Source organism: Mirounga leonina, unplaced genomic scaffold, assembly GCF_011800145.1.
Source record: "Mirounga leonina isolate KUSES-001 unplaced genomic scaffold, KU_Mleo_1.0 Mir_82, whole genome shotgun sequence".
In the NCBI taxonomy this organism is placed as follows: Eukaryota; Metazoa; Chordata; class Mammalia; order Carnivora; family Phocidae; genus Mirounga; species Mirounga leonina.
In genome coordinates this window covers 2,223,699-2,232,934 of record NW_023270825.1, presented here as the reverse complement: position 1 = coordinate 2,232,934, position 9,236 = coordinate 2,223,699, and positions in this window count along the sequence as shown.

The window sequence follows — 9,236 nt, the reverse complement described above, 5'->3', positions numbered from 1 at the left end:
AGGCGCCCCTCTGTTTGTTTTCTATGTCATTAATTTCTCCTCTTTATTATTCCCTTTCTTATACTTCCTTTGGGTTTAGTTGACTGTTTCTTTTCAAGCTTCTTGAGATGCTTGCTTAGGTCTTGTGTTCCCAGCATTTCTTCTTGTCTGAAAGAATTTATATAAAACTGAAATAATGTGTTCTTTGACAGTTTGATAGAACTCACCTATGGGGGCGCCTGGGTGGCTCAGTCGTTAAGCGTCTGCCTTCGGCTCAGGTCATGATCCCAGGGTCCTGGGATTGAGCCCCGCATCGGGCTCCCTGCTCCGCGGGAAGCCTGCTTCTCCCTCTCCCGCTCTTCCTGCTTGTGTTCCCTCTCTCGCTGTGGGTCTCTCTCTGTCAAATAAATAAATAAAATCTTAAAAAAAAAAAAAAAAAGAACTCACCTATGGAATTATTTGTGCTTCAGTTTCTCTACTAGTTATGGAGCTATTCATTTTCTATTTCTTCTTGGGTAGTCGTGATGTTATAATTTCTGGGAATTATAAAGCTTTCAAAGTATTAACACAAATTTGCTGATTGCATTTCTTTATTTTTTTTAGCCTCTGTAATATCTGTAGTCATTTCTTACCTTGTATTTAATAATACTTTATTCTTCATTTCCCTCTTTTATTCTTAATTAGCCAAGCTAAAGTTCTGCCTTTTTTTTTTTTTACCAGTTTTTTCAAGGAACTGTTCCTTTGCTTTCTTGATCTCATTTTATCTTTATTCTCTATTTCATTAATTTCTGCTTTCCACTTGTCCTTTTTACTTTCTTCGGGTATAATGTGTTCTTTTTCTGACTACATAATATTAACGCATAGCTTGTTATTATTATTATTATTATTTTAAGTAAGCTCTACAACAAGCATGGGGCTTAAATTCATGACCCAGAGATCAAGGTTGCATGCTCAGCCAACTGAGCCATCCAGACACCCCGGCCCGTCTTCTTTTCTTATTTAAGCACATAAGTCTGTGATTTACTCTCTAAATACCATTTTGTTGTATCCCACGAGTTCTGATGAGTAAAATTGTTATATCATTCAATTTTACTTTTTCCTTCTTTGTTCATTTGACCTATAAATTATCCATGTGTTTGCTTGCCTGCTGTAGGTCTAGATTCGAATGCTTTAACAGAATCTCTTTTGGGCGTCCCTGGCTGCAGAAGCCAGTTCCTGCTTATTAATATTCAAACACATCAATTATCCATCCAAGCTTGTATGCATCACGCACTGCAAGTCATCTTTTCTCCTGCCCTCTTGGTGAAAGGAGGCTTTGAGTCCAGCAGCCCCAGGGGAGGGCATGTAGGTGGGACTCAGGCTGACTCAGAAGGCCAGCCCTGGACAGCTCATGTCTGAGGTTACACCCTCCGGAACAGAATCTTGTTCTGACAACCCGACAGGTTCCATGTGGCCTCATCATGCCCAGCTCCTAAACTGTCATGTGAGGTCAGGGATTTATTTAACAGGAAAGGTTAGACCTTTGAGAGTTTTGTTCTTTCAATTCTGCCCCTGTCTTTGACCTGGAATCAAATATACTGGTAACAAATATTTTCCAAATGCAATCAAGACAGCCACTTTCCTGGTTGACGTGTGACGGGGGTATGATGAACCATCAGAATCATGGTCATAGAAATGGAAGTGCAGGAAGGGCAGGAAGGGTCTTAGGCAGGGTTGAATCTCCTCTCTTGATGGACACTCCCTGTCAGCTTCCTATAAGGAATCCATAATGAGCAAAAGAAAGGTCACCATTAATTAAGCCTAGTGCATGGACCTCAAGATAAAATTAAATCCATTACCAGCCAGTGAAGAATTACCCTTCTTTCTTTACAAGCCACAAAAATAACCAATATAAATGGCCTGCATCTATCAGCCACATTTCTTGATCATTTTGTCACTTAAGTTGGTGACTGTGGGCAAGTTAGTTAGTCCAAGTGTAGTAGGCTGCACTGTGGCCCCTAGGATCTCAGGTCCTGATCCCTGGAATCTGTGGATGTTACCTTATATGGCAAAGATCTTGCCAATGTAGTAAATTAAGGACCTTGAGCTGGGTAGGTGATCCTGGATTATTTGAGTGGACCCTAAATGCCATCACAAGTATCCTTATAAAAGCCAGGCCGAAGGGGGCAAGACACAAAGACAAGAGGAGATGGCAGTGTGATCAGAGATTAGAGCGATGCTCCCACAAATCAAGGAATACCAGCATCCTCCAATGCAGGAAGAGGCCAAGGACAGATTCTCCCTTCCAGTTCTGACAGATGAATCAATCAATCATCATTCATTTTCATTCTCTCACCACCCAACATTCAGGAGCACCTGGTCCTTAGGTCTGTACGAGTCCTTTGGTGCCTGCCAGGCCAGCTGGTGCTGGGGGTGCGATCTGGACCTGCCTCGCTGGTGAACTCAGATACTCTCCAGACCCTGAGCAGGCTCCAGGGCACAGAAGATGAGTGGAGGGCCTGCAGCAGAGGCCCAGTGTCACCATTTACTAGCTGGGAGACCTCAGCAAACCTCCTAACCTTTAGGAGTACCAGTTTTCTCATCTGTAAAATGGGAACTCATTCATTACAGGGAAGCCAGAAAGGTAAGAGGGAAGCCCGGCAGGCCCATGGCTTCTAGGATCCAAAGAGTTGAGGGAGGATGAGGCCGGAAATGCTATAGGAGTGGGTGATCTCGGAGTTGTTGAGGCCCTGGGGTGGGGGCAGGGTATCACAGACCACAAATATGACCTCCGCGGGGAATGGCAGAGAAGAGAAAGCAAAGGCTGGGGGTGAGGACCTGGAGTTGAGGGTCCCCTTGTTTTAGAATAGAGAGAAAGGCAGCTGTTTGTGGCTGGTGGAAGGAGTCTACACATAAAGAGAGGGTGTCCATGAAAGAAGAGCTGAGGATCCAGGGAGGGTCTGGGGGTACTAGGAAGAACATGAGCCCAGACTCCCCACAGGGGCATCTCCTTTGGGATATGTAGGGAAGTAGGAGGAAAGGGTGGCCCTCCATGGGGCACAGGGGGGTCTGTGGTCATTGGGCAGGGTGTGCTGTGCAGGCTCTGGGGGGGTTGTTGCTGCTTCTCTGACTCTCAGGGTCCTCTGCCCACCCACTGTTTACCCCTCCCCACCCCAGGAGCTCCAGCCCAGAAGGGACACGCCCTTCCTTCACTGGGGGCTCACCTGCAGCAAATGGTGGGGGAGTCCCAATCTTGCACTGAGTTTGATCTGGCAGCTTTAAATTGGGCAGGGCTTTCAATAACTGTGAATGTCCAGAAAGTTAGGGACCAACCTGAAGTGGATTCAACAGAACGCCATTGAAAACAAGGGGCCAATCGGGGCACCTGGGTGGCTCAGATGGTTAAGCGTCTGCCTTCGGCTCAGGTCATGATCCCAGGGTCCTGGGATCAAACCTCACATCGGGCTCCTGGTTCAGCGGGGAGTCTGCTTCTCCCCCTCCCTCTGCCTCTCCCACTGCTCATGCTCTCTCTCTCTCTGTATCTCTGTGTCTCAAATGAATAAATAAAATCTTAAAAAAAAAAAAGAAAACAAGGGGCCAAGAAAAGAGATTTATATTCATACCACCTACCGAGTTTATATTCCTCGATAAGTGTAGTTACAATAATAATGGGGTTGCAGGAGGTATTATTGTCCTTCTCCCCCCCCACCCCCTGCAATTTTTACTGGATGGAAATTATGACACAAAATAGGTCCCAAGTTACTGCATTTGATGTCTGATAGGCATCTCAGATATAACACGTTCACAACTGAACCGAATTTTTTATTTCTGCTGCTGTCCCCCAAGTCCCCTCCCCCAGGCCCATCTCCCCCATCTCAGTAAATGGTACTAGGAGCCAGCCTCGGGTCCTACTTTTTACTCTTCCCAAGCATCTGGTCCATCTGCAAGTCCTACAGTCTCAATTGGGACAAGCTCTCCCAAATCTGACCCAGCATGAACCCCCAGCCTTAGCCCTCCTTCCCTCCTGGACACGTAACAGCTTCCTCTTAGCACCTCCACACCTGGGGGGGGGGGCTTTTATCTTAGCTTTGACCAATGTTTATGAATTATTTTAATTTTATTTTTTTATTTTTTTATTTTTTTATTTTTTTTTAAGATTTTATTTATTTGTGAGAGAGACAATGAGAGACAGAGAGCATGAGAGGGAGGAGGGTCAGAGGGAGAAGCAGACTCCCCGCTGAGCAGGGAGCCCGATGTGGGACTTGATCCCGGGACTCCAGGATCATGACCCGAGCCGAAGGCAGTCGCTTAACCAACTGAGCCACCCAGGCGCCCTTAATTTTATTTTTTTAAAGATTTTATTTATTTATTTGACAGAGAGAGACACAGTGAGAGAGGGAACACAAGCAGGGGGAGTGGGAGAGGGAGAAGCAGGCTTCCCGCTGAGCAGGAAGCCCGATGAGGGGCTCAATCCCAGGACCCTGGGATCATGACCTGAGCCAAAGGCAGACGCTTAACGACTGAGCCACCCAGGCGCCCTAATTTTATTTTTTTAATAAAAATTGAGTAGACCTGTAATCTCCCTCCTAGATATACACCCCAAAGAACTGCAAACAGGTGCTCACACAGAGACATGCAGTCCCATGTCATTGCAGCACTCTTCTCTGTAGCCAAATGCTGCAAGCAGCCCAAACGCTCACGAGCAGATGCATGGATGAGCACAGTTGGTCTGCCCGCACAATGGCATATCGTTCAGCCGTGAAGAGGAATGAAGTACTGATACATACCACACTGTTGATGAGCCTTGAAAACATAAGCGAAAGGGGCAAGACACAGAAGGTCAAATATTGTCTGATTCCATTTATATGAAATACCCAGAATAGGTAAATCCATAGAGACAGAACACAGGTGGGAGCCAGGGGCTGGGGGAGAGAGAACAAGAAAAACTACTTAATGCGGGGAGGGGTGTTACTTTGGAGTGATGGGAATGTTTTGGAACTAGATAGAACTGGTGATTGCATAACATTTCAAATGTACTAAATGCCCCTGAACTATTCACTTGAAACGGTTAATTTTATGTTATGTGAATTTTCCCCAGTGAATTATTTTTAAAAACAACTCAAGTATTTGTCAGGAATGGTGATAGACGAATGCTCCTATACCTACCCTTCGTTTCCATCCTTGTCTCCTCAAAGGTAACCACTGAACCTCTACCCTGATTTTTGTGCTTGTTATCTGCTTCCATTTTTTGGAATTCTTTTTTCCCATGTGCTTGCATCCTTAGACAATAAGTTGTTGGTTTTGTTTTTGTTTCCATGCTTTATAGAGTCTGTGAGGTTTATATTCCTGCTATTCCTTCACATTGCTGTGTGTCATTGTAATGAAGTTGTTATCTTTGCTCTCTGCTGTTTCTTTTTAAAAAAAAATTTTTTTTAAGATTTTATTTATTTGACACAGAGAGAGAGAGCCCATAAGCAGGGGGAGCAGCAGGCTGAGGGAGAGGGAGAAACAGACTCCCTGCTGAGCAGGGAACCCAATGCGGGACTCGATCCTGGGACCCTGGGATCGTGACCCGAGTGGAGGCAGACGCTTAACCTACTGAGCCACCCAGGTGCCCCTATGCGGTTTCTTTGCATAAATATGCCATAGTCTTTATTCACACAAACAATGGATATTTACATTGTTTTCAGTATTTTTTTTAAAGATTTATTTATTTATTTTAGAGACAGAGAGAGCAGGGGGAGGAGCAGAGAGAAAGGGAGAGAGAATCCCAAGCCAACTCCCCACTGATCCTGCAACCCCGAGATCACTACCTGAGCTGAAACCAAGAGTTGGACACTTAACCGACTGCGCCCCCCAGACACCCCTGTTTCCAGTATTTTTCTATGACAAACAGCAATGCGATAACATTCTTACACAGGTCCCCTGTGCACGTGGTCAGGAGCTTCTTTAGGGCAAATACTGTGGATGGGACTGCCTCGTTGTGGGACATGTACAGCTTCCACCTTACTTGCTAATGCCAGATTGTTTTCCAAGATGCCAGTTGTATTCATTTTCGCAAAGAACCACTTTTTGGCTTTGTTGGTCCTCTATGTGATCTTTGTGCTGTATTTCATAATTTTCTGCTCTTGCCTTTAGTATCAGTTTCCACTCCCACCAGCAGTGCCTGAGTTCCCTTTGCTCCACATCCTCAGCAGTGCGTGGTGTGTCAAATTTTTTCATTTTTGCCAGTCTGGTGACTGTTACATGGTGACTCAGTCTGGTGTTGGTTTGCATTTGCATTAACAGATGAGTTTAAGCATGTGTTCTTATATTTATTGCCACTGTGAGGGGCCTATTCTAATGTCTTGCCCAAATGCCTAGTAGATTATTTATCTTATTAAATTGTAAACATTCTTTACGTAGTATGGATATGAATCCTTTATCCCTTATATCTTCTCCCAGTTTGAGATTTGTACTGTCACCCTCTTTTTTTTTTTTTTTTTTTGGAGAGATAGAGCACTCATGGGCAAGAGGGAAGGGGGGGAAGGGTAGAGGGAGAGGGAGAGAAAGAATCTGAAGCAGACTCCACGCCCAGTGTGGAGCCCAATGCAGGGCTCGATCTCACCACCCTGAGATCATGACCTGAGCAGAAATCAAGAGTCAGACACTTAACCAACTGAGCCAACTCAGGCACCCCTTTATTTTTTTATTTTTAAGTCAAGTCTACACCCAACATGGGGCTCGAACCTACAACTCTCATGCTCCATTGACTGAGCCCGTCACGTGCCCCTGTACTGTCACCCTTTTGATGGTGTTTTCGAAAAAAGAGATTGTTATAGGGTGGAGGAGGGCTTTTTTTAAACTGTATATCCCTTTGCACCTTGTAAATTGTGCACCAAGTGCATCTATTACCCAAAAAAATGAGTATAATTTGAATTAAAAGAAAAGAGCTTAATCTTGGGGTGCTTGGGTGGCTCTGTCGGTTAAGCGTCCGACTCTTGGTTTCAGCTCAGGTCGTGATCTCTGGGACGTGAGATGGAACCCCATATCAGACTCCACGCTCAGTGGGGAGTCTGCTTGAAGATTCTCTCCCTCTGCCCCTCCACCAACTCTCTCTCTTGTTCTCTCTCGCTCTCTCTCAAACGAAATACATAAATCTTGAAAGAGCTTAGTCTCTATCACTCTACCCTCATTAATTTTCATAAGTTATTGTGCCCTAAATTATATCACTCATGAATTCTTTTATGTGTGTCCTGTGACACTTGACTGAGAACTGTGTTCAGAGCGATATCCCCAGTGCTTGAAACACCGCTTTACTCAAAGTGGGTGTGAGGTCCTCACTCTGTAGGGGAGCAACAGAGGACAGACAGGAGGCAAAGGAGGGAGGACTGCCATTAGGGGCGAATGTGGCTTTTCATGGGGATCCACTGGTTCCAAGGGTGGCATAGGAACCAAAGTAATGGAAGAAGTACTCTTTCCTCAAATAGAGCTTAGGTTGCTTCTGGAAAAGTTATTATTAGTATTGGGAGGTGTGCTTACTTCTGTTGGTCAGCCCTAAAGTAGTGGCCGATGCAAGTCTCAGGAGAGGTCCTGGGTCTTCATCACCCAGTGTCCCCGGCACTCCCTCACCCTTTTATTGCCCACCTGTCTTTGCAGCCAGCATGGTGTCCGAGCCACTGGCCTGGGACCTAGAGCACTTTTTCTTTCTTTCTTTCTTTCTTTCTTTCTTTCTTCCTTCCTTCCTTTCTTTCTTTCTTTCTTTCTTTCTTTCTTTCTTTCTTTCTTTCTTTCTTTCTTTCTTTCTTTCTTTTTTAAAGATTTTATCCATCCATTTGACAGAGAGAGACACAGCGAGAGAGGAAACACAAGCAGGGGGAGTGGGAGAGGGAGAAGCAGGCTCCCCGCTGAGGAGGGAGCCAGGTGCGGGGCTCGATCCCAGGACCTGGGATCATGACCTGAGCTGAAGGCAGACACTTAACGACTGAGCCACCCAGGCACCCCTAGAGCACTGCTTTCTGCCCTGGGAGCTTGAGCAAGCTTCTTGCCCTTCCACAGTCTCCATGTCCCTGAAAGCAAAACGGAGGCTGCGATGCGAACACCAACAGCTTACCTCGTATTGCTACACCTCTCACCAAGAGCATTTGTATCCATTACCTCTCATAATGAGGTACCCTGTGAGGCAGGTGAGATTGGATGAGGAAACCTGGAAGGAGTGAGCCTCCAACTCTCGGCCACGTATGGCCTAAGAAGCCTTGTCTCCAGGGTTCATCCTGGGGAGAACCGAGAAGTGCGGCTGCCTGGGAAGGTGAACTCTGCACATGTGGGCTGGTTGCTCCCTGGGCACTTCCTCTGTGGATCCCCACAGCAACTGTGAGTGACGGGTACTAGTATTCCCTCGTGACTGGTGAAGAAACTGGCCTTGAAAGATGTGAAGTGATTTGCCCAAGGTCACCCAGCATTCAAGGTCATGAGCCAGGGCTCAAATCCAAGGTTCAAACTCCAGAGCCCGCGCTTCTCTCCCATCCCTGTTGTCTCTGTAGACCTCTGCGTGCATTCAACAGTGGGCTTCCCCAGCTCGGAGCAGAGTGGCCAAGGGAGAGGGCCTGCTACAGAGCCGCACTGTCAGGGTCTAGAAGGTCACCCAGCAGAACGTCCTATACATATGCTTCTAAATCTAGATCCAGATCTAGAAGTTCACCCAGCAGAACGTCCTATACATATGCTTCTAAATCTAGATCCAGACCGACAATCTCCAGCACATCAGAAAATAGAACATTTCCATAGCCTGGGACCATTAAGTGCAGGGGCAACCGGCCCTTTCTATCTCCAGGTCCCCTAAGGCCATCCCAGTGTTGCAGTGCATTATGGGAACTGATAAAAGGGTAACTATTGACCAAAGCTGAATTTTTCAGAATAGTGTGCTTAGGAAGGCTGGGAAGTCTGTGTTCCATCTCAGAAGCAGTCCATCCACAATTACCCTGAAAGGATGCAGTACTTAGAAGAGAGAAGGGTGGTCACTGTCAGATCTGTGCTTTCTTTCTTTCTTTTTTAAGATTTATTTATTTATTTATTTGACAGAGAGAGACACAGTGAGAGAGGGAACACAAGCAGGGGGAGTGGGAGAAGGAGAAGCAGGCTTCCCACAGAGCAGGGAGCCCAATGCGGGGCTCGATCCCAGGACTCTGGGATCATGACCTGAGCCGAAGGCAGACGCTTAATGAGTGAGCCACCCAGGCGCCCCTGTGCTGACTTTCTAAATGGACACTCTGCTGAGCTAAGCACAAGGGGCTAGAAAG